The sequence below is a fragment of the Camellia sinensis genome, chromosome 7, assembly GCF_055761805.1.
Source record: "Camellia sinensis isolate YWXY chromosome 7, ASM5576180v1, whole genome shotgun sequence".
NCBI lineage: Eukaryota > Viridiplantae > Streptophyta > Magnoliopsida > Ericales > Theaceae > Camellia > Camellia sinensis.
In genome coordinates, this window is record NC_138967.1 from 83,490,638 (window position 1) to 83,518,599 (window position 27,962).

A 27,962-nucleotide genomic window follows, 5' to 3' on the forward strand; every position below is an offset into this window, starting at 1 on the left:
GGCCAAGGTGACTCAAAATAGTTCCAAGGCAGGTCAAAACAATGCTAGAAACATGCTTGAACATAGCCAACATATGCTAGAATGAGAGGCATAAAACATGACGCATGTAAGGCCAATGAGGGGGATTGCACTACAACTACCAAAACCAAGCATGAGGTGACTTCACCAACAAAAATCAGAGTTGTAACGTGGTAAAATAACACCAAAAACATGCTAAGATGGTAGCCCAAAGGCTTAGGCAAGCATGCATACATATTGGCTCATAAGTGAAGCATAAAGGCTCAACCCTCAAACACAACAAAGGGATGATAAATGCAAGAATATGGTAGAGGTATATGGCCTGAAATATCATGCCAAATGATGCCATGCCATGCACAAAGCTCAAATATGACATGCTAGAGGTCCCAAAGCTTAAGGCTAATAAGGCCAATTACACTAGAGCTATACAAAGCAAGCCATACAAGACCAAGACCACTTGGAACAGAGTTTAAGCATGCTAAATCATTATCAAAAAAGTGCTGGAATGGAGCTAATACATGCTAAAATAATAGGCTACAACATCAAGCATGCAAGGCTAGCTAGTAAGGATTACACTACAAGTGTATAAAGCATGCAAGAGGTGAGCAAGATAGCCCAAAACAGAGTTATGGAAAGTCTAGAAATTTATAAAAATGAGCCTAAACAAAGCCTCCAAGAAGTAAAAACGCATGCTCTTTTGGAGGGCCAACAACACATGCTAACAAGACAAGAGGAGAGGGGACCACCCCCTCCTATTTTGAGCCTCAAAACAAGTTTTCTACCACTGAAGTTCCTCTGGAATTTAGTGGTTCTAAGGCCAAAAAGAAGTTGTTTGAAAAGTTTGAAAGTTAGCTCACAAGGCCTTACAAGCCAAGAAGCAAAAGGGAGGACAACCCCCTAGCCAACCAAGGCACAAACCAACACTTTTAGGAATGAAAAATAGAGGAAAAATAGAGGTTTTTTTATTTCAACACCACCCCAAAAACAGCCCCAAAGTAGTGTGAAAGGATGGCCAAGCAAACATGCAAAATAAGCTAAAAGGGAGAGAGTTCTTACCCTTGATGCACAGCTGCAAAACCAGCCCAAAATCTGAGCCAAAACCACCTTTTGGAGCTCAAACAAAGTCCCAAAGAATCTCAGCTCAATGGTGGTCAAGTTTGGTTAAGGGTGCTTAGGCAAAGGAGAGGTGTATCTAAGCTTTCATGCACAAAAGGGCAAGAGAGAGTGAACTCTAGAGAGAGAGGCAGAGATTAAGCTTTGAAAATTGTAGAGAGAGAGAGGGATTTTAGTGTGAGAAGCTCTCAAAACTTTCTAACCCTTCAAGATGTTCTAACCCTTGAATATGAGATATAAGGCTCTCATATATAGCAAAAAGCAAGAGCTTGGGTCGAAATATCTAATTTGGGACAGGTGACACAAGCTGGAAACAGCTGGAGCAGAAATATCTACCAATTCTGGGCTTTCTGGACACTTCTGGCCGACCGGCCCTCATTTTTGGCTGATTAGGTTCACTCTTGGCTGACCTATGGCCGATGAGGTCCAATTGTGGCCGATGCACTCCCATAGAGGCCGATGGCAAAAATCAGTCCTAGTCCCTGACTTGAAGCAAGCCTAATTCCTTCATCTAGACTCCTTTTCAGGTCATTCTTGAGCCTAAACTATAGCCCCAGAAGTAAGATTTCCAATGGTAGCATCCTTGCATCAAAATTACAACTGTGCTAAGAAATATCCCTCTTTTAGTGAAGGCAGCTCAGTTTCTGTCCAACCGGAATGATGCCTAACTTCAACCAATCATATCTTCCCCATCCGGACTCGGTTTTAGGAGATTCTTGAGTGTAAAATAAAGCCCCAGAAGTCTTCTTTCCAACGGTGGTGGCCCCATAGCTTAAATCCAAGTGTATAGATAGATAGCCCTGATTTAGCGAGGACCTCTCGACTCTCTCTTAGCGATTCATACCCACCTTTTTCTTCAATCTGGTTTGTTCCCTCTCCTCCAATTTTCTTCAACTCCAAACCCCTAAACAAGGTGTTTTGAAATATTTTTCAAAGATTTCATCTCTCTTTCATTCATTTCCACTTTGTCCTTGCTCGGTTTGCCAAAAAACGCAACATTTAACCAAATGCGAGCGTCGGAACATCGCAGAAACTTTATTTCAAAAAAAATATTTTGAAAGAGAGGGGTTTAAGGTCAAAAAACCATCCAAAATAGCTTTGGTCCAAAATGGGGTGTGAGGTTAGGATTTGACTCTCTTCTTGCCGAAGAAATCAAACGTTTGCCTTGCACATCTTTCATCACCAAGTAAACCATCAGTAGCGCCCAAGTCTTAAGGGCGGTCAAAAATGGGGTGTCTACAATAAGTCACATAATACTCATAGGGTGTTTGTCTCACAATAACACTTATTAGTTGCAAGTATTATGTGATTCATTCTGTTACAATATATATATATATATATATATATATGAGAGAGAAAAATAGGATATTATATTATGTATATATTTAATATTATGTATCTTACAATACAATGAAGATGCCTATATATAGGCAGGGTAAGAGTGAGCAAAAAGAAAGTTACGGAAATATCCTAATATGATAAACTTAATTACAACATCTAATATATATACATAAAATAACAGCCTTCCTCAAACTCAAGGTGGTTGCAAAGAAACCAACAAGAGTTTTAAAAGAGAAACTAGAGAAAATAAAATAAAATAATAATAATGCTAGAAAATAGTTTACAGTCATGCTAAACCATTATAGGAGTAGCTGAGGCTATTGTCGGAAGACAATTTATGGTCATGTTGGACCGTTGTAGAAGTAGTGCCAGAGCTAATGCCAGGAGACAGTTATGGTCGTGTCAGACCGTTGTAGAAACTGACTAGATCTAATGTTGGAAGACAGTTTTTGGTGAGGTTATGTCGGATAGTTGAAGAAACTGGCCGGAGCTAATGTTGGGAGACAGTTTTTGGTGAGGTCGTGCCGGATCGCTTGAAGAAACTGGCCGGAGCTAATACTGGAAGACAATTTTTGATAAGGTCGTGCCAGACCATTGAAGAAGAAGCCGAGAGTAGAAGTCTGAACTAGAAAGGAACCATGTGCGCCGAGGGGAGGCTTAGGTGGTGCCCCAAGGGGACGACTTAGGAAGTGCGTCAAGAGGGTGCCTTAGGTGGTTCACATGGTATAACCATACTCACCATGATATAGGAATAATACCCTCCCTCAAACTCAAATAGGTTTGAAGATAGAAACCTATTTGAAGTTCAAGCAAAAGGAAAAATAGAGTGGAGAGCTGCAGAGGAACTTTGAGGAACTTTGGCTGGTGATGAAAGAACATAAAGAAACCAACGAACAAATGAGAAGATCACCATGAAGTGATATTAAAAGGAAAATATGGTAGCATAATAGGTTGAGGTCTGGCAGGCGATCAAGGCATGGTTGCTGCCCGCCAATAAGGCGAAGAACACGAAGAGCATAACCTATAACTCTGATACCATTTTACAATATCTAAAATAGAGAGAGAATATTATATATATTATGTATATATTCCATATTATGTATCTTACAATACAATGAAGATGCCTATATATAGGTTAGTAAGAGTGGGCAACAAGAAAGTTACAAAAATATCCAAATATGGTAAAACCTAATTACAACATCTAATATTTATAGTGAATATATATATTATCAACCAAAGAAACTTCATGGATGATGAAAACTATACAAGAGTACAGAATACATCAATAAAGGAAAAAACAAAAACAGCTACATAAGCATCACAGCAAGCCACTACATATCACAACAATGCTGACACTGCTAGGCACACCAACTCATTTACACCGCAGCTGCTTACTGCTAGTAGGGGTGGGCACAGATCGGTTGCGGCCACAAAACCTCCAATCCGCCATCCGTCTGCCAAATTGGCGGATTGGAGAAAATCAATCCGCATCCGTCCTCCAATCCGCCATCCGTCTACCAAATTGGCGGATTGGCGGATGGATGCGAATCGGTTTGGCAGTTTGAAATTTTACAAATTTTCAACATACAAAAAAAAAAAAAACCCTTAGACAATGTAATATTTATTCATTCACATCTATTAATCAACTTGGACAGTGCAACCTGTGCAATGCAAAATTCATTACAATGGGCATAATTCAAAATCATTTATTCATTCACAGTATGTGAGCTGCAGTTATGAGAAGAAAAAAACACCAGTGAGTATCCATGGTAATTCCTAAGTGACCAATGAATCTAATTAAACGACAATAAATAAAAGGTTCATTTTAAAAGAACTGAAGCATTGTATCATACACCTAAATATTATAAATAAACATTTTAACACAATCAAACAGAATTAGGTCATAAATTTAACAGAGTCAAATACTCAGAAATTTAACACAGTCAATTATTTTATATCAGTGATGTTTATGTTCATTTTCAATTAACCAATTATAAAATTCAATTAACCAATTATTAGTTTCTAAACCCAGGAAGCCAACCTTAACCATGGACTAACACAGTCAATTACTCAGGAAAAAAAAAAACTCAATACGTACATCAATGATCAAACACTAGTCTTAAAAAAAACTCAATATGATCAAACCCTCAACCTTCAATCAATATAATATATACATCAGAATTCAATATATACATCAAACCCTCAACCCTCAATCAATAAATACATCAGAACTGAATATATACATCAAACCCTCAATCAAAGGGGGAAAAAAACAGAGAGAGGTATTTGTAAATTATATACAGAGAGAGGTATCTGTATACGAAGATATACGAAGATTTTCACACGATTACTCAATATACGAAGATTTTCATACGATCAATCAACTCAATATATATTATATATACAGAGAGAGGTACTGTAAATCTTCTATCTAGAGAGAGAGAGATACCTCAGTGTAGTAGATCGATCGTCGTTCAATGCAAGCAAATTGATCGTCGTTCAGTGCAAGCAAATCGTTGTTCAGAAGTGTAGATCGTCGGTCGTTTAGTGTAGATTGTCGGCCGGAGGTTGCCGTCAGGCGGTGGGGTGGGGTAGGGTAGGGTAGAGATAGAGATAGAGAGAGAGAGAGAGAGAGAGAGAGAGTCTCAGCGTGTTGGTCTGTCTGTGAAGAAATTAGGGCCAATTCTAAACAAAAGGGCCTGAGGTGTGTATAAAATGGCGGATCACCCGCCACCCAACCCGAACCCGAGAAACCTGAAATATTGGGCCCGCACCTGTCCGCCATGCACCATGCATCCATTCATTTGGGGTCGGGTCGGGTTGGGCGGTTATGGCGGGTCGGCTGATCCGCTGCACAACCCTAACTGCTACTGAGATACCAACAAGGCAACAGCCACAACAGCTACAGAACAAAGCTTACCAACCTATCCTCCGTCAGACAAAATCAACATCAACTATTGCAAGCAAAATTTGACCTCCCTAATGTTGGAGACAAAGTCATGAGCAAAAAAATGGACACCTTTCAAACTTGATTTCGCCTACATTGCCACCGTTACCTTCACAAGCTCCTCAACTTCAGCAAAGTTTGGTGTATGGTCATTAAATACATGCTCATTCCTTACCTTCCAAATAGACCACAACATGGCAAAAGGTAATATCTTCCAAATCTTCAATTCCAATTTTCTAAACTTCACCGCTATCTACTAATTCAACAGGCCCTCCACATTTGCAGGTGTTACCCAACTAATTCCCCCCCCAATCCAGCAGGGCTGACCACATTTTCCATACTTGTGGGCAGTGAATCAGCACATGAGACCCTGTTTCCACCTCACATTTGCAAATAGGGCACATAGTATCTTCACTACATCTAATGACCCCAATGTTGTGTAAGAAACCTTCTATTTTGACCCTACCTTTCCAAGCTAACCAACCAAAGAATTGTGCTTTTGGTAGAGTTGCATTTTTCCATATCCACTTAGCTACTTTAAGCCTAGGTCCACATTTGGCTTCACACCAATTCTTGATTGATGCAACAGAAATGACCTGGAGAAGTAGCCTCCCAAGACAAGTTATTAGGGCTATTTAAACAAAGATCTGGTGCATTTGACAGCCAGCCTTGTAATCTAGCAACCTCCTCCTCTTCCCAAGCTAGAAAAGTCCTTCTAAAATTAAACACCCAACCCCTAGATCTCTGTCTTCTTTGAACAAAATCCTTCAAGGTTCCTTCCTTATCCATAGATAAGCTATACAACCTAGGAAATTCCTCCTTAATTTGAATGCTCATATGCCACATATCAGACCATAAATGAATTCTACAATCATTCCCAATCCCTATCTTTATATTACTTACATAAAAATCATAAAGGGAAGAGTTAGACCTCACTACTTGCAATATGTCACTCCAAATCCTGGATACCTTCCTATCTTCTGTAGAATTCAATCAAGTAACCATCTTCCCCTTTGTAATTCATGCTTGCTAATTAACACTTGTTTCCACAAAGCTTTGTTATCCACTCCATACCTCCACCCCCATTTCAATAACAAAACCTCATTCATCTTCCTCATTCTCCTAATGCCTAACCCTCTTTGCTCTTTTGACATTGACGCATCCCCCCATTTAACCATATACACCTTTCTCTTTAGATTTGAACCCCCCCCCCCTAAAGAAAAGAAGCCTGCAACCTATCATTCACCTTGGCCACTCCTTTTGGAATTAAAAATAAAGAAAGATAATAACATGGTAAATTTGACAATACAGACCTTATCAAAGTCAACCTACTAGCAAAGGACAAAAGTTTTATCTTCCATGATCCCAACTTGAATCTACCATTGGTTTCCACGTCCTCTTGCTTCTCAGGCTAGCACCAAAACGAAAACCTAAATACTTTAGAGGTAGTTTCTGACTTGTACAATTTAGAATAGAGGCAAACTCTTGGATTTTCTTATCAAACACTCCCATACCACATACTACACTCTTGTGAAAATAATCTTAATCCTTGATATCACTTCAAAACATCTAAGAATCCTTTTAATCACTATAATTTTCTCTTTCACAGCTTCAGAAAAGATTATAGTATTGTTTGCAAACTGAAGATGAGAAAGCTTCAACTCAGATGGCCCAATAGAAGCACCTTTTAATTGCCCTATCTTCTTTTCCCTTTCTAATAGAATATTGAGCCCTTTAGCTATTATGCTAAGAAGAAAAGGCGAAAGGAGATCACCTTACTTGATCCCTTTTTGAGGAGAAAACTCATCTATTGGAGACCCATTCACTAATACTGAAACTCTTGCTTTGGTTACACAAGAAACCATCCATTTCTGCCATTTATCACCTAACCCAATGTTGGGCATCATATAAAACATATAATTCTAGTTCACAGAATCATAGGCCTTCTCAAAGTCAACTTTCCAAACAACTCCTTTCTTTTTTTCCTTCTTCCACTAGTCAACCACCTCCTTTGCAATCATCATCTAATAAAAAATATTTCTACCTCCTAGAAATGCTGATTATACTTCACCAATTACATCTGGTAATACCTTTCTAATTCTTCTTGACAGCAATTTAGCCAATATTTTATAAGCAGAACTAACCAAACTAATCGGCCTATAATATATAACTCAAACCATTGGGACTATCCTTTTTAGGAATCAAAGTTATAAATGAACAATTCAAGCCTCCAACAATCTTCCCATTAGAATGAAATTCCTTCACTTCTGAATGCGGGGCAAATTAAACCCATCTAGCCCAAGTACTTTGTTTCCATCGCAATCCTTAATTGTTTCCCAAACTTCCATATTAGAGAACTCAGCTTCAAGTATCTCCACAACCTTTGATTTGCTCACTGTTGGCATAGAACCTACTAACTTTGGCCTTGATAGCCAATCTTCTTTGAACAACATAGAAAAGTGCCTTAACACTTTTTGTTTCACTTGATCAAGTGCCTCAACTCTAATCCCATCAACCTCTAGTGAATCCACCAGATTTTTTGGTGAATCTTTTGTTAGCCATTAGATGGAAAAACCTTGTGTTTTTATCCCCATTTAATGTCCGTTCCAATCTTGACTTCTGCAACCATACCCACTCTTGTTTCTTCCTCAAATTCCAAACCAAACTTCTAACATCCCTTCTCCTCGACACCTCATGTGGTAGTAATTCTCTTGATTCAACCCTCAAATCAAAATCACGTAATTCATCCTTTGCCATCTTAAGATGGTGATCCACATTTCCAAACACGTCCTGATTTCATTTTTTTAGATCACTCTTCAAAGAGTTCAATTTCCTCACAAACCTATACCTAGCCCAACCATCAAACTTTGAGTCTACCCAAGATTTCTACAATGGTTTAAGGAAATTAGGATGTAGGGTCCAAGCATTCAAGAATCTAAATGGTCTATGACCCCAAGTCATATAGGGCAATGATCTGATACATCCCTAGGAAAATCCCACAATTGAAACTTAAACTTCTCCAGCCACCTAGGATCTGTGAATCCTATTTCACCTCTCCTCGTCAAGTGAATTGTACCATGTAAAGCTTTTTCCTACCACTAGTAAATCATCCAATTCCTTTTTTTCAATGAAGTTACCAAACTCTCTTATCTTTTTATCCCTTCTAGATACTCCTCTTCTCTCAGATAAATAGCTTATTTCATTAAAATCCTCTCCAGTGCACCAAGGTTTTTGGAAATTATTTTTAATCCTTCAAAGTGGATCCCATAACTTACCTCTACTATCAACATCATTGGGTGCATAAATGTTTGAAATCACACTCAAAAAGATCAAAAGTCATACCTAAGAGCACTATGAAATTCTTGCTGCAACATGCACTCTGACATCATGAAAACTTCAGGGTTCCAAATACACAATATGCCTCCAACATTCCCCATATATAGTGAACATATATATATATATATATATATCATATTCACTAACACATTCTAAGATTTGTTTCTATGCAAGTATCTTTTTTATGGCTAAATTTGTTACCAATATCGATGTTGAGTCTTAGCTAACATGGACTGACGATATTTCTCCCTGGCCTAGCTAGTTTACCTTGCCTAATTATAAAACATGTTCTTCCATATTACTTTCAAAAGAATTATGATTATGAAATCCCAACAAAATAGCTCATGTTTTTTTGTTGATAAAAAAAAAATGAAATCCCAACAAAAATAAATAAATAAATAAATAAAATACCCTGCAAGTGTATATCCCACATAATTAGCATACCTAGCATCCAAAATCATACAAATTCTATCTCATCAGCAAGCCCAAGAACCAAGGAGAGTAATATGACATTACATTTAGGTTTATTACTGCCACACATATTCACACACACACACACACACACAAACACACACACACACACACATCATTTCTTATACAACTATAGGTAGCTGAATAGTTTTGCAATAAACACACTAATGCAGTAGTATATGACAACGTAAACACAAATGACAGGAATTAGAAATCATCTAACAATTTATTTTTTATTTTTTATTTTTTGCTTTTTAACTTAATGGAAGAAACAATAAGTTTGCCATTGACTGTAGGAGGGTATTCCAGGATACTCCAATCTCAACAAATTGAACTCGATCATGTATAACTGCAGACCAAAATATTGATGGAGTCAAAGTAAAACAAAATATACAATTCCCTCCAAAAAATTATTGGAAGATGCATGGAGATTTTATAACTACAAAAAGCATCTTGAATTAATCATTTAAGAAAACAAAATTCAAAATTTTTTAATATGGACTTTTAAATTTTGCATTTGAGAAGTGATTTGTGAAAGTGACTAATGAATAAAATAAAAATTCAAATAATTTCTCTTATTGAATTAATATGTAGGTGCCTTTTGATTAGCTTCTTCTTCTTTTTTTCTTTTTTTTTCAGAAATTTTTTAATGAAGGGACTCAAATCTTAACATTATGATTGGATTTGAATTTTGTTGTATCTATTATTTTTTACTACATATTCAAATTTATTGTCAGGAGTTTTTTTAATGAAGGGAGAGGACTAGAACGTATCATGTATATCTTGTGTGTTAGCTCCAGTCCACATGGAGGAAGTTATTGTAGGTTACCTCCAAGTCAAGAAGTAGGAGGAAAGATGGCAGGTGGAAGATGGAAGGTGGCAGCTAGCTCAATAAGTCTTCTTCCTTGACTTTGTTTCCCTCTCCCCGTATATCTATAGATTTTGAGAGGAAGAGAAGAAAAATAGGGCAACACAGAGTGTGTTTGTGTAATCTGAGTGAGTGAGAGTGCTATAGAGAGAGTGAGGTGTGAGTATTATAAACTCCCTCCAAGAAATTCTATAGTGAAATCTCTCCCTGTGGACGCAGGCAATTGTCAAACCACGTAAATCTCTTGTCGTATTTTTCTATGTATGTGATTGATTTTTGGTGTACCTTAATCCTAACAAGTGGTATCAGAGCCTCGTTGGTCGATTTTTGAATAAACAGCGTGTGTTTTTCGAAAACTTCTAGAAATCAAGTTGCTCAAAATTCACTTTTGAGCATACCATGAGGAAGCTTTAAATGAGAGGAGTCCATAACTGTAAAGAAGAGGCCTAGAAGAGGCTTAACGCGCTATCACGCGCCAGCTAAAGAAGGGGCGTGAATCCTAGTCTCAGACACGCGCTTCATGTACCAAAGACTATACCGGCGTGTCACAGTAGTCGCAGACATGCATTTGACGCACAACAAAAGGAAGAAGGAGAGTGCCTTGCGCGTGATAGTGATACCATCGACACGTGCCTGACACGTTATCACTACGTGTCTGCCACGTCATCGCCACGTGTCAATAGATCATTGACACGTGTGTGCCAAGCCACTGCCACATCACTGCCATGTGTCTTTCATATGTCTACTATGTCACTGCGACATCAGTACGCTAGTTGACTGGCCAATCAGTTGGGTTGACCCGACTCGACCCAGTGATAGAGGGATTATCCTATGCTACGCGGCTATAGTACATCTGGAGATTTGAACCATCAAACATATTTTGGCTAGATCTAAGTCATTTGACGTCCGTTTTTGGTGATCCAATAGTGGTTTCGAACTATGTGGAGTATTCCAGACACATCTGTACAATCATATTTTTGAATCAAAATTTCTGTAAAGGCGATGGAGGAATCCACATCAACTTCAGGATCGATGATAAAGTTGAATGTTTCCAATTATGGAATCTGGAAGCCGCAGATGGAAGGCGTCCTATACTATAAGGACCTGTTTGACCCTATTGCTATAAAAAGAGTTAAACCGGAAGTAGAAAAGGATGAAGACTAGATAAAGATAAATAGGAAGAATGTCCGTCAGATCAGACAATAGATAGACCACAGTGTGTTCCACAATGTCGCCCATGAGACAGATGCATATGTCCTCTGCACAATGTTAGAAGGAATGTACTAGTCAAAGACCGCCCTAGAACAAAGCCTTGGTGATGAGAAGGCTTGTAAATTTGAAGTTGAAGAATGGTGTGTCTGTCACTGAGCACACTAGTGAATTTAAGAATCTGGTGAATCAGCTTGGAACTGTCAAGATGCCCTTAGACAATGAAATGCAAGCTGTACTACTGCTCAATTCTTTACCGGGCAGTTGGGAGACGTTGGTGGTTTCTCTCAACGACTCTGCACCATAAGGGAAGTTGACCATGAGCATGGTCACAGACGCCATGTACAATGAAGAGACAAGGAAGAAAGACATGGGAGGTAATCAGTCCCATGCTCTTGTCATAGAAGATAGAGGCAAAGACAGAGGTAGAGGAAGAGGCAGAGAAAAAAGCAAGAGGAGAGGCAGATGGAACAGTAGAAGTAAATCCAGAGATAGTAAAATTTAAGGTAACTCTAGCTTCACTTGCTTTCACTGTGGCCAGGAGGGTCAAATAAAGAGGAACTGCCCAAGCCGGAAAGATAAAGGCCAAAGTAGTAAGTCAAAGGGAGATGAGAACACGACATCCACAACAACTGATGAAATACTTCTTGCAGTTAGTGAAGAGGAGGACTACCTTCACGTGGCTGACCACAGCTACACACAATGGGTGATAGACACAGCTGCATCCTGTCATGCCACTTCCCATATAAAACTCTTCAGCTCGTACAATGCTGGAGATTTTGGCACTATTCGAATAGAAAATTCTAGTTATTCAAAGATTATGGATATTGGAGACATTAGGATTCAGACTAATGTCGGACAGAAGCTGGTTCTCAAAGATGTAAGGCATGTTCAAGATTTGCGCCTCACTCTTATCTCGGAAGCGCCCTGGACCGACAGGGCTATACAAGTACATTCGGAAATAGCCGATGGAAGTTAACAGGAGGAGCTTTGACAATTGCCAGAGAAGAAATGTATTCAACACTGTACAAGACTCAAACAAAGATCTGTCTAAAAAGTCTTAATACAGTAGAAGACAAGGAGTCACCGAACTTATGACACAGAAGACTGGCTCACATGAGTGAAAAAGGGATTGCATCTATTCGCAAAGCAATCCAGGATACCTTTATCTAAAGGGAGTGCCCTGAAGCGGTGTGATCATCGTCTTTATGGCAAGCAACATCGAGTATCATTCAGTTCAACGAGCAAGAGGAAAACAAAAGTGCTCAGTATGGTCTACTCGGATGTTTGTGGCCCAATCGAAGTGGAGTCATTTGGCGACCGCAAGTATTTTCTGACTTTTATTGATGATGCATCAAAAAAGTTGTGGTATATTTCCTAAAAATGAAGGATGAGGTATTCCAGCACTTTCAAGAGTTCCATGCAATGGTGGAAAGAGAGACCGGGAAAGTTTAAGTGTCTTCGCACAGACAATGGTGGCGAGTACACTTCCAATGCTTTTGAAGCATATTGTGCCAGCAGAGGTATCCGGTATGAGACAACAATTCCCTATACCCCATAACACAATGTTGTGGTAGAGAGGATGAACCACACTACTGTTGAAAGAGTTAGACGCATGCTCAGAATGGCAACGTTGCCAAAGTCATTCTGGGCTGAAGTGCAGGTTGTTATCTCATCAACAAATCGCCTTCAGTCCCATTGAATTTTGCGATACCTGAGGAAGTCTGGTCCAGAAGAAAGGTATTATATTCTCATTTGAGAGTCTTCGGGTATAAGGCGTTCGCACACATCTCCAAGGAAAATAGACAGAAGCTTGATGACAAGTCCACTCCATGTATATTTGTGGGCTATTTAGATGCAGCATTTGGGTATAAGTTGTGGGACCCAGTGAACAAGAAGATGTTTAGGAGCAGAGATGTTGTGTTCTAGAAAGACCAGACAATAGCAGATTTTGAGAAGTCTGCAAAGTCTAGAGATGTCATCACTCCAGACTTGTTACCGTCTCCCAAACCATCACAAAATGCTAGATGTGATGATGTGCAACAAGAAGTGCCAGAGTTGCAGGATCCTATGCTAGAAATTGAGGATCAGGAGGAAAGAGATGAAGACCCAAATGAAGAGGGTGTTGAATAGGGGGAGCAACCCCCTCAACCAGAGGCAACTGGGCCTCAGTTGCAAAGATCTGAAAGATTTGTCGTGCCATCAACTAAATATTCCGCTTCTTAGTATATTCTAATTACTGATGAGGGGGAGCCCAAGAGTTTTTCGGAAGTAAAGAGCCATACAGAGAAAGACTGTTGGATGCAAGCCATGAAGGAGGAGATGAGTTCTTTGCAGAAGAACCACACTTATGAGCTTGTTCCACTTCCAAGAGGCAGGAGAGCATTGAAGAACAAATGGGTGTAAGTTAAAGAAAAAATGGCATTGGTAAACGATTACAGCATAAAGCTCACTTGGTGGTTAAAGGTTTTGGGTAGAAGAAGGGAATTGATTTTGATGAGATCTTCTCCCTAGTTGTGAAGACGACTTCCATTCGAGTAGCTCTGGGATTAGCAGCTCGCTTGAATCTGGAGGTAGAACAGATGGATGTCAAGACTGCCTTTCTCCATAGTGATTTGGAGGAAGAGATCTACATGGAGCAACTAGAAGGATTTGAAGTTAATGGAAAAGAAAATCTAGTCTACAAACTGAAGAAGAGTCTCTATGGCCTAAAGCAGGTGCCGAGACAATGGTACAAGAAGTTTGATTCATTCATGGTGGATCATGAGTACACAAGAATGGTAGCAGACCAGTGTGAATATTTCCGAAGGTTTTCGGATAGAAACTTCATTATCCTACTATTATATGTTGATGATATGCTGATCATCGGACAAGATATTGCTATGATCAACAAGTTGAAAAAGGACTTGTCGTAGTATTTTGACATGAAGAATTTAGGCCTCGCACAATAGATTTTGGGCATGAAGATTGTTCGTGACAGGAAAGCCACGAAGATATGGCTATCACAGGAGAAATATGTTGAACGAGTGATTGAAAGGTTCAACATGAAAGATGCCAAGCCAGTCATCACATCACTGGCCAACCATTTCAAGGTGACAAAGCGTTTATGTACCACGATTAGCTCTGAAAGGATAGAAATTAAGGCAATCCTTTATTCTTCTATAGTAGGAAGTTTGATGTATGTAATGGTGTGTACCCGGCCAGATATAGCTCATGTAGTTGGCGTTGTGAGCAAATTCCTCGCCAATCCAGGAAAGGAGCATTAGGAGGTGGTCAAATGGATTTTTCGGTACTTGAAGGGAACTTCAAAGATGTGTCTATGTTTTGAGGGAGCTGAACCAATTTTGGAGGGATTTATTGATGCCGATATGGTGGGTGATCTTGACGGTAGAAAATCTATATCAGGATTTCTGTTTACGTTTGTAGGGGGAGTTGTTTCATGGCAGTCCAAACTACAAAAGTGTGTTGCTTTATCTACAACAGAGGCAGAGCACATTGCTGCCTCAGATGCTGGAAAAGAAATGTTGTGGTTAAAGCGGCTTCTTCAAAAATTGGGTCTACAGTAGGAAGAGTACAAGGTACGTTGTGATAGTTAGAGTGCAACTAATCTGAGCAAGAATTCCATGTACCATTCACGAACAAAGCACATTGATGTCCGATATCATTGGATACGAGAAGTGGTGGAAAAGCAACTGACGAAGTTAGTGAAGATTCACACGGACAAGAATCCTTCTGACATGATGACCAATGTTGTCACCAGAGACAAACTAGAAGTTTGCAAGAATCTGACCGGGATGGACTTCAAGTGAGAAGTCAATTATCCATATGGGCATGGAGCGGGAGAATCGTTAGCTCCAGTCCACATAGAGCAAGTTATTGTAGGTTACCTCCAAGTCAAGAAGTAGGAGGGAAGATGGCAGGTGGAAGATGATAGGTGGTAGCTGGCTCAATAAGTCTTATTCCTTGACTTTGTTTCCCTCTCCCCGTGTATATATAGATGTTGAGAGGAAGAGAAGAAAAACTATGTGTTTGTGTAATATAAGTGAGTGAGAGTGCTATAGAGAGAGTGAGGTGTGAGTATTATAAACTCCCATCGGGAGATTTTATAGTGAAATCTCTTCCTGTGGATGCAGGTAATTGTTGAACCACGTAAATCTCTTGTCTCATTTTTCTGTGTGTATGATTGATTTCTAGTGTGCCTTAATCCTAGCATTGTGTAATGTGTTTTGCTTTGTTTTTTCACTTTTTTTTCACCTTTTTTTTTTCTTTTCTTCTCCTTCTTTTGAAATGATTAAATTTCTATATAGCATATTTGTCAAGAGAAAAATAATAGATTAAATAAATTTAGTGTATTTTACTTCATTTTCTTCTTATCTTTTTCATTTTCTTTTTATTTGAATCCATAATCCATCCACAAATTCATGATTTTTTTAACATAGCCCACAGTAAGATAGTTAAACCTAAACTCAAGTTGCACCAAGGCAGCAAAGAGTGTCCTAATATGAAAAAGGTTTGCAGCCTGCCAATACCATGTCTAGATATATATATATATATATATATATTTATATTTTAAAGGTGTTAGATTGTTTAGTGAACCTTTTATTTATATATTACATAACCGAAATAATTTAAATAAACTAAAACCATAAGAAGACTATTTAGGACATGGAGGAGGGGGTGTTTTTTTTTTTTTTTTTTAAATTTGTGTTTTTGTTATCAACTTTTAGCTTACCAGCTACACCAAACATGCCAAATAAAAGGAGCTTCTACAAAACACACTCCTATTTTGGAGTAACCACATGCAAATTAAGATATTTTTTGTGATTTTAATACAACTTTCATCCATAAGCAGAAAGACCGCAATAAATCATAATTAAATATCATTTAGATATAACCAATAAATTCTTCAGTTAAACCAAAATAACAATTATAGTAAGTCATAATTAAATTATAGCCAATATTACAACAAGTTATAATCAACACCAAAATGCATCATAATCAAATATCACTTGAGGTATTATCAAAGATTTCTTTGGTTATACCCAAAATAACATCAGTAATTAATTATAACTAAATGAGTCATAACTAATGACCACAAAAAGTAAGGCATATAATACGTCATTTTTTGAAGTGTTATATAGAATTCCCTTATAAATATTATGAAATATGTATGTATATATATAATAGGGAAATTCTATGCTTTGGTTTACACTTTTGTGTCTTTGATTATGACATGTTGTGTTGTTAGTTATGATAAATTGTGATATTTGTTATGAAATTATTTCGGTTATGATTTAAGAGTTGTTTGGTATACTTCAAGTTATGTTTGGTTGTAACTCAATTTTGTTTTTGTTTTGTTTTGTTTTGTTTTTTTTTTTTTTTTGGGGGGGGGGGGTTACAATTCCCATAGTATTGAGTTATATCATTTGTGATAATCAAACTCACAAATAACATAACTTGCAGATGATAGCATTACCCTATATATATTTTGGGAAAATTACCACGGTAGTCTCTATACTTTACCCCTTGTGTCATTTTAGTCTTTATACTTTCAATTGGCTCGATTTTGATCACAAATTTATGATTTTATCTCAATTTCATTTAATTGATTACAACTCTTAGCATTTTTTTTAATGAGAAATGTGCATATAAGTGTTACGTGCCATATTTTTAAGGTTAAATTATAAACTTATTCAACTCAGTTAGGTAACCTCAATCAATTTAGTGATAATTTTTCTTAAAAAGGCTAACAATATTATTAGTTGGACCAAATTAAAATAAAATCTAAAATTAAGAGTTAAAATTGAGCTAAATGATAATGTAGAGACCAAAATGACACAAGAAGTAAAATATAGAGATCACCACTGTAATTTGCCTTTTTTTTTTATAAAGGAGGATCAACTTATTATATTCAGCCGATAAATCATAACTAGACATATGATACACTTTTATTTTTTATTTTTTAACGTGTTTACTATAAATTTTTCCTATAAATATTATGAAATTTATATATATATATATATATATATATTTATAATAAAGGATGATCAACTTACTTTACACATTTAGCCCAAGAAGACTAGAGAACTCTCTTTCATCGTCGTCGTAATCAATTTCAGCCAGGTTTGTGTAACGTCCCAAATTTCTAGTCCAAATGATAATACAACAATCATGCCTCTTTAAAGAAAAACCAAAATAAATTCCCATACTTGCATTACATGATACAAATAGTTCTCATGCGATAATACATTCAGTTCAAAACAAAATAAAACAAACAAATAGATACCCTCAAGGGTTTACAAGTTTCCAAGGCTTAAGTCCGGTTACACAAAATGGTTTTTCAAACCCACACAAATACAACCCTTGGCTTACAAAACAGAGTCATGCAAAATGAGAGCATTGTACTCCCAACACACACACTTCCATGCCCCTAGTTGGGTGGAATCACCACATCTTTTATTGTACAAAAATCCCATAGGGTGAGCATAAAGCCTAATAGGAAATTCTTAACAAAGTATATACAATTTATACAAGTCTCAACAGATGAAATGTACATGCCATGCTATGCCATTTTTGAAAGTAATTCACATCTTTATCTTTTGAAAACCATCGTGCTTAATGATGTTATGCAATTTCAATAGTTCAAAACTTAAAAATTTATTTCAAGGGCGGTAAATACGACTCTGGTAATCTCTAGGTACGTGTCTGCAAGTAGCCTATACAAGTACTACCAATTTGTCATTTTTACCGGTATTAACTGGAAGGCTCGACACCTATCCGCGCGGGTTTTCGGTCTTTCACCTCGGGCACTCAGGCCAACTTATCAATTTGATCTACACCACCTTTCAAGACTTACCATCGTATTTACCCCAAAATCATTTCATGAAAACCCGTTTTCCAACATTCTTTTCTCAATGCAAGGTTTTCAAATCAACGTTCAAAGCTCAACATAATCAAATGAATTGATATACCCATGAAATGATTAAATGCAGTACAACATTTCTTCCATTTTCAATACTTCCGCACAATAATTCCATTGTGAACAAATCTCCCATTTCTCTTTTCAAAACAATAATATCACAAGATGAATATATAAACTTAGATTTCCAATCCATCCAAGAAATAACATAGTTTCCACATTTAGGGCATTTTCAATAATTTAGTCATTTCAAGACTACAACAACATTCTAAATAACAACTTCACAAATCAAACTTTTCATATTTCATGAAACTCATCATTTGTATAAATACAAATCAAGCTTCTCCAAAACATTCCTTCATTTTAATCTCCAACAAAAATATGCTATTTTATTTACAAAATCTCAACATCTTTTTAAAACTCAAGCTTCTAGGTTTTCTCATCAAAACCAACCATCTCCAAGATACTTGAAGGGATCTCCCCAAAAACAACTTTCATCAACCAGTATAGTTCAAAACCATAAATTTCTATTTTTAGAAGGAAAAAGGAAGTAAACCCACTTTTAACATCACTTATCTTCTTGAATCGAAAATCAATTTTCAAAACTAATCAAAGGGTGATTTGAAAAATCATCTAGATCCTGCAAAAATATATATATATAACTCAAAGAAAATTCCTACCTCAAGTTTGAAGAAGAAAAGAGCTGAAACCCCCAAAATTTACGGTGTCGAAACTAGATCTCCACCGCACACAATGAAGTCCTCGAGAAGTTATACAGCTTTGATGAAGGAACTATGGCAAAAATCCCAATGGATTTGGAGAAATCAAAGAGAGAAGATGATTTCTAGAGAGAGCAGCTCTAGATCAGGATTTTTGAGAGTTTTAGAGAGAGAGGGGGCTGCAAGAAGTGATATGAAACCCTAATTTTACGGACTGATATAACATGGTCCGCTCGAGCGTGAAATGCCCAGTCAGCTCGCCGAAAGCAAAAATGCAAAATGCATTCTAAAATTGCTTACGGGAAAGTGTCCTTGATGCTCGAGCAAGGCTTTTCACGCACGAACAGACCTTGTTATATCAGTCCGTAAAATTAGGGTTTCATATCACCTCTTGCAGCCCCCTCTCTCTCTCTAAAACTATCCAAAATCCTGATCTAGAGCTTCTCTCTCTAGAAGTCACCTTCTCTCTTTGATTTCTCCAAATCCATTGGGACTTAAGCCTAAGTTCTTTACCAAAGTTGGTCATCACCTCAAGGGCTTCGTTCTGTGCGGTGAAGATCGAGTTTCGACACTGTTGATTTTGGGAGTTTCATCTCATTTCTTCTTCAAAACTTGAGGTAGGGATTTTCTTTGAGTTATATATATATATATATATATATATATATTTGTAAGATCTAGATGGTTTTCGAAATCTTCCTTTGATAGCTTCAGAAAATTTATTTTTATTTAAGAAGTTGAACGATTTTTGAAAATGGGTTTGTCTCTTGTTCTTTTAAAATAATCTTATGGGTTTTGATCTTTGTTGATTGAAGAAAAGATGATTTTCGAGAGTTTTCTTTCAAAAAATTTGAGCTCTGTAGTTTGGTGAGAAAACCTAGAAATTGGGGATTTTAAAAAGAGATTGAAAACCCATGGGTAATATTGTTATATTTATTTTTGTGTGCCGAAATAAATGATGTTCAGAAAATTTCTTATTTATATTTGTATAAATGATTAATTTTGTGGATTATGAGAATTGTTGTTCATTTTAGAAATGGTTATTCAGAATGTTGATATAGTCTTGAAATGACTAAATTGTTGAGAATACTTGAGAAGTGGAAATTGTGCTATCCCTTGGATGAATTGAAATAAAAGTATTTATTCATCTTGTGAAATTGCATTCAAGTGAGAAATGAGAATTTTGATCACAATGGGAATATTGTGTGGGAGTATTGAAAGTGGAAGAAATATTGCATTGTATTATTAATTATTGCATTGGCATATCACTTCATTTGATAATGAAGAGCTTTGAAATTTGATTTGAAAACTTGCATTGAGAAAAGAATGTTGAGAAATAAGTTTTCATGAAATGGTTTTGGGGTAAATATGTTGGTAAGTCTTGATAGGTGGTGTAAATGATATTGAATAAGTTGGCCTGCAGGTCTGGGGTGAAAGACCGAAAAATCCGCGCGGATAGGTGTTGAGCCTTCCAGTTAATACCGGTAAAAAGGACAATTTGGTAGTACTTGTATAGTCTACTTGCAGACACCAGCCTAGGGATTACCAGAGACGTATTTACTGCCCTTTAATAAATTGTTAAGTCTTGAACAATTGAAATTGCATGACATCATTGAGCATGACGATTTTCAAAAGATAAAAATGCAATTTATCTTCAAAAAGGGCATAGCATGGCATGTGCATTTCATCTCTTGAGACTTGTATAAAATGTATATACTTTGTTAAGAATTTTCTACTGGGCTTTATGCTCACCCTACGGGATTTTTGTGCAGGAAAAGATGTGGTGATTCCACCCAACTAGAGGCGTGGAAGTATGTGTGTTGGGAATACAATGCTCTCATTTTGCATGACTCAGTTTTGTAAGCCCAGGGCTATATTTGTGTTGAGTTGAAACTCCATTTTGTGTAACCAAGAATGTTCTTGGATAAATTTGTAAGCTTATAGGGCACTTATTATTTGTTTGGCTTCCATTTCATACTTGTTATAAACTGCATGTTTGGGATTAGAACTGGGGCAGTGAGATGTGAACAATATGTATTTGGCATTTGGGATTTAATGGAAATGGGCGTATGGATTAGTTAGCTATATATATGTGTGTGTGTGTCTATCAGGTGGGTTTTGTTACATAAATAGATATATCATGCCCAATTTTCGGGGCGTTACAAACAATGTCATCGCTACATTTCTTAACTATCCATGCTTTTGTATCATTAAAAGCTTCTTCTAACTTTTTCTCTGCGAAAGGACAAACAATACGATTCCACTTATTCCCAACTTCTCTCCTTCTTGAAAATTGCTCCATTAGTTTCTCCCATATAGCACCAACAAGACTAGTTGAAAACAAATGGCATTCATCCCTAATCCATGAATTAAAATATTTCGCAGCATTCGTGCACATTTCACCATACCTCTTGCCTTGAAAATAAGCGTTACACCAACACTCATTAGGCAAATCCTCAAGAAACTTCTCAACACTACGACCACAGTGACCCTAAATTCTTCAAATAGCTCATTAAACAACTCAATAGTAGGAGCATATGCACATCTACTAAAAAGAGTAAGCAAATACTCTTTAGATTCACGACTCTTCACTGACAAATAAGTCTCCAAGTTTGTCTTCAAATGCATTAGACAAAAAGAATGAGAAGAAAACAGAAAGACCTCAGCTAAAGCTTTTAGCAAACCTCCATGTCGATCAGTAACAAACGCAATATCCCTCCCCAGAGTCAAAATAACAAATAACTTTGACAAGAACCAATGCCAACTATCATAACTTTCACTATCAACAATAGCAAAACATAACGGATATAAACCTACAAACAAAATATATATACTTGTTATCAATAATACTCAATAATCAACACTCTCTAGTAACAAAAATGATAGAATTATCACTGTTTTAATAATAATAACAAATAGACACAGAATATACCTTGGTTATCCTCTTTTGCCGTAGCAGCCAATAAACAACCTTTATGTCTTCCTTTCTGTGGGGGCTGAGAAGAGGGAGTCGTGGAGATTCCGGATAGTCGAATCTCAGAGAGTCGAGATTCGAAGCACTTGGCAATTGGCTCGCAAGCTCAAATCCAACCCTATTTGGCCAAATAACTGATTTGGCAAAGGGCCAAGTGAAGGTCGGTCTATTATAAAATGTACCGAATATGAGTTGGAAATGGACCTAATCCCGAGGCCCATGGAAGAAAAGATATAAATAAAAGAACATCAACCAGAAAGAGGTATGTGAGAATTGTTGTGCTTAACTTAGAATACAAGCATTCTTGTGTGTTGATTCTAACTTGTCCGTCGGAGTGCTTATTCCGGCACCCCCGACCGGAGTGTTTATTCCTTTTTAGGTGACCAGAAGAGGATCACGAGCGTTCTCTAGGATTAGAAGAGTATTTCCAAACCACTTCCCCACAATTGGCGCCATCTGTGGGAATACTCAAGCACATCCATGGCAAGCGTGACGGAAGATCCTCCGATAATCAATGTCGACCCTATACCGCAAGATGAAACCACTCCAACAAACATCTTGGAACAGAGACTATCGCCGCAAGACGTGCCTTGAATTTCGCCTCACCCTCGACTTCGGAGCATGAACCAATGCAAGCGATCCTGCAACAAGAAAAGCAAAACGAACAAAGATTGGAGAACATGATCGCAGAGAACGAACATCTCCATCAGGATTTGGCCTTAGAGGTGGCGAAGTCTAAACAATCTGCATACCAAGGCCCGGGACGACCCGTGAGGGCAGCTGGTCGACGTTCTCGAGCCCGACAACAAGATACTGATAGCAACTCCGACTCATTATCCTCGGAGCCCAAGAAGAAGGGACGATCTAAAATTTTAGTTCTTCTAAAGAGAGTCCCCATACAAGGCGTAAGCGAAGAAGAAACAGCTCGAATGACGATCAACACGATCCTTTTGTACGACAGATTACAAAGGCAGTGCTACGCAAGAAATTCAAAGCACCGTCATTCACCTTGTACGACGGTAAATTGGTACAAGATGGCCGACTACAACGGTATGTCCGAAAAGGCAACCCAACCAAAGCAATAGACTTCACATAGGATTCACATGTGATCCGCGTGATCCACATAATATACAGCCTGCCAATGCCATCAGCAGTGCACGCAATTCAGTCAAAGTCTAACCCTCAAGAGCAACTCACTCCGACTAAACGACCCCATGAAGCTGAGGTTATCACTTTCGATGATTCGGATTTGGCCAGAGTAACACTGCCTCACATTGATCCCTTGGTAATTGAGTTACGCGTAAACCGATTCACAGTTGAGCGCGTACTCATTGATCCGGGGAGCACATCGAAGATTATGTACTGCAAGACATTCACCAAACTCGGCTTCTCTGAATCGGATCTCTCTCCAGCCCCTTATCCACTATTCGGCTTCAATGCCAATCCAGAGTACCCATTGGGGAAAATCAGACTTCCCGTTCGAGCAGGCTCCCGAACAGTGGATATGGGATTCTTGGTCGTCAAGTTACCGCCGCCTTATAATCTCATCACGGGGCAATCTTTGTTGCATACTATGCGAGTCGTGCCCAGCACCTATCATCAGCTGCTCCGCTTTCCTACAGAACGCGGTATTGAGCAAATCCGTGGCTCCCAGAAATTGGCACAAGCATGTTATCTCCTCGCTGAGAAAACGCCAAAGGAACTACAAGTGAATTCCATTGAGTTGCCGGATCGAGAAAGCCTCGACGATGTCGGCGGCTCCCAAATGAAAAGGCAACGGAAGACTTGGAACAAGTTCAAATTGATGGAAGCCCATACAAGTTCTTCATGGTCGACGCCTCCCTGAATCAAGCTGACAGGCAGCAGCTAATATCTTTCCTGCTCAACAACCTCGATGTCTTTGCATGGACTCCATACGAGATGTCGGGTATAGATCCGTCAGTTTCACAGCACCATTTGAATGTTGATCCTAAGTGCAAGCCGATCATTCAGAAAAAGCCAGCGGTCAATCGCAGAGCACACTGCCGCTGTTGTTGAGGAGGTTGACAGGCTGCTTGACACCGGAGGAGTTAGGGAGGTGACCTACCCTACATGGCTCTCTAATATAGTGGTGGTGAACAAAAATGGGACTTTGCGAGTGTGCGTCGACTTCACGGACCTAAACAAAGCCTGCCCAAAGGATTGTTTTCCTCTTCCTAGGATAGACCAGCTTGTAGATGCTATGGTGCGCCATCAGCATATGAGCTTCCTTGATGCCTATAGAGGTTATCATCAAATCGTTATGTATCCGGTGGATCAAGAGAAAACTACATTCCTCACCCCAAGAGGAACCTATTGCTATAAGATAATACCTTTTGGGTTGAAGAATACAAGGGCAACCTACCAGAGTCTGGTCACCACCATGTTCAAGGAGAAACTCGGCAAAACTATGGAAGTGTACATTGACGATATTGTGGTTAAGTCCAAAGAAGAACAGAATCATATAGCCAATCTGGAAGAGACATTCGGCATCCTACGCAAATATGGAATGAAGTTGAACGCTTCCAAATGTGTGTTTGGTATCGGCTCTGGCAAATTCTTGGGCTACATTGTCAACCACAGAGGAATCAAAGCCAACCTAAGGCAAATCACAACAATCCTGGAGCTCGGCTTCCCTCGTTCAGTAAAGGAGGTTCAAAAATTGATAGGGATGGCTGCCGCACTCAACAGGTTTATCAGCCAGTCCACAGATCGTTGCCGACAATTCTTTCATACACTACGGCAGGGCAAGTCCTTTGAATGGTCTGCCGAGTGCGAAGCCGCTTTCAATGGCCTGAAGACCTACCTCCACTCTATACCACTCCTGACAACACCCTCTCCTGGCGACCCGCTCATTTTGTACCTGGCAGTTTCTGACCGAGCCGTCAGCGCCGTATTGATAAAGGAAGAGATGGGGGAGCAGTGACCAGTGTATTATGTGAGCAAGGCAATGGTTGACGCCGAAACACGCTACCTGCCGCTAGAAAAGCTTATCCTAGCTCTAGTTATGGCAGCAAGGAAGCTCATGCATTACTTCCAGGGGCATAGCATTGGGGTGCTAACAGATTATCCCCTCCGATCAGTACTACGCACTACGGAAGCATCTGGACGTGTTTCAAAGTGGGTTCTGGAACTTGGCCAGTACGATATTTATTTTCTACCCAGAACCTCAATCAAGGGACAGGCGCTTGCCAACTTTATCGCCGAATTCACAAGGGGCCTTGCCGACTCCAAATCTGATGTCGCCGATTTCAAGTCAGATGAAATTCGACTAAAGCCGAACTGGAGGATTTATGTTGGGGACATCTGGCAGTTGTATTGTGATGGATCATCCAATCAGTGGGGCAGTGGAGCTAGAGTTTTAATCATGACCCCAGACAGCGCAATAATTGAGCAGGCCGTCAAGCTCAGCTTCGAAGCATCAAATAACGAAGCCGAATACGAAGCCCTTTTAGCCGATTTGCGAAATGCGCATATTCTGGGTGCTCGGCGTCTGCTTGTGTTTTGTGACTCAAAACTAGTGATCAATCAGCTAAAGGGGAAGTACGCGGCAAGAAACGACCGTATGGCGGCCTACATGAAAACGGCCAATTCACTGTTGGCAAAATTTGACCATCATGAGTAGAACCAGATAACACGTGATCAGAACACCCATGCAGATGCCTTGGCTTGCCCAGCCTCCGCAATCAACTCAGAGATTAAATGGACCATTGAAGTAGGATTTATCCCAGAGCCAAGCATTGGCCCTTCGGAGGAAGTCCAAATCAACGTCATAGAATCTGCACGAAGTTGGATGGATCCCATTGTTGCATTCCTATCTTCTAAACAACTCCCAGAGGACAAGAAAGAAGCACACAAGATGCAAAACAAAGCCATTCAATACTACTTGGACCCGCAAGGAAGGCTTTATAAAAAGTCACTCTCTGGCCCATATTTGGAATGTGTGCACCTGGATAAAGTCAGGGAGATTCTGACCGAAATACACGAAGGCAGTTGTGGAGCCCATTCTGGCGGACGCTCTTTGGCCCATCGAGCTATAACGCAGGGGTATTATTGGCCGACAATGAGAGCGGATGCCGAATGTCATGCAAAAAGTGTGAACAATGCCAGAAATTCTCCCCATTAAACCATCTGCCTGTTGAAGAGTTGAACTCAATCACCAGCCCTTGGCCGTTCGCCCAATGGGGGCTTGATATTGTAGGACCATTGTCGAGGGCCCTAGGGAGCAAGCGATACCTGATCGTCGCAACAGATTACTTCACGAAATGGGTCGAAGCGGAGGCATTAACACACATCTGAGATGCTGACGTTAAACGCTTTGTCTGGTGGAACATCATAACACGATTCGGCATTCCCAGAGCTCTTATCTCAAACAACGGCACCCAGTTTGATTGTGGCGTATACCGAGAGCTGTGCAGCAAATACGGTATTCGACCTTCCTTTTCTACGCCGGCTTATCCCCAAAGCAATGGCCAAGCTGAAGCCTCTAATAAATCCATCTTGGACGGCATCAAGAAGAGGCTGGAGAAATCCAAAGGCAGATGGACGAATGACGTCTTTCCTCCGATCAAGCCTCCGGATTTGGAGCGCCCTTCATGGATATCACGATTGGCCCATTAAAGTCTCCGGATTCGGAGCCCCATCGGCGAATGACGTCTTTGGGCCGATCAATCCTCCGGATTCAGAGCGCCCTTCGTGGATATCACGATTGGCCAATTAAGGTCTCCAGATTCGGAGCCCCATCGGCGAATGACGTCTTCGGGCCGATCAAGCCTCCGAATTCGAAGCGCCCTTCGTGGATATCACGATTGGCCCATTAAACTCTCCGGATTCAGAACCCCATCGGCGAATGACGTCTTTGGGCCGATCAAGCCTCCGGATTCAAAGTGCCCTTCGTGGATATCACGATCGGCCAATTGAAAGTCGCCGGATTCGGAGCCCCATTGGTGAATGACGTTTTTGGGCCGATCAAGCCTCCGGATTCGGAGCGCCCTTCATGGATATCACGATTGGCCAATTAAAAGTCTCCGGATTCGGAGCCCCATCGGCGAATGACGTCTTTGGGCCGATCAAGCCTCCGGATTCAGAGTGCCCTTCGTGGATATCACGAGTGACCAATTAAAATTCTCCAGATTCGGAGCCCCATCGGCGAATGACGTCTTTCGGCTGATCAAGCCTCCGGATTCGGAGCGCCCTTCGTGAATATCACGATTGACGTCTTTGGGCCGATGAACCCTTCGGGTCGTGTGTAACACAATGTCACTTAAATCAAGCTGAACAATGTCCATACAATCGTCTGAAATACGTTTATTCAAACATTTATATAATAAAACACATGCAATCACATGTGTGCCGAACAAAACTTATAACAAAACATTGAAAATAAAATGCTTTTTCATTCGACCAACCAATAATTACATAATCTTAGACGCAATCCGCATTTGAATATTTATAACGAGTATTTTTATTCGGCGTCTCCCTCATCATTGCTCTTTTCAACTTCAAAGGCGGAAAAGGGCAAATGATCACGATGATCCAGGCCACATAAGTTGAAATCAACACCCTTCGCTCGGAGAGCCTCCATGGCCTGAAGAGCCGCGATCCAACCATGCTTAAAACCGCGATTCTTGCATCGACAGACCTCCTCAACAAGTGTCTCTTTCGTTTTGTCGATCCCAACCTTTTGGCCATCATGGAAACACTGCTCATAACCCTTGGCCCTCGCATTTGCTACGGCAAACATGCCTGCCGTATCTCGGTCGGTGATGGCATGACTCAATAGCCGTTGGGTCACCCTCTCGTCCACAATCGGGTTAGACTGACCCACCGCATGCGGATCGAAGACTTTAACCTTCCTAAGCTCCCTAAGCTCACCCTCGGCCTTTTCCGCACGAGCCTCCGAACTACGGACCTGTTCACCCATTTTCTCCATTTCCCGCCGTGCGGCGCACAGACGCATGCCGACTTTGTATGTGGTATACAGCCCCTTCACCGCCCTATGAATACCTTCTCGAAACACTTCGAAATCTCGT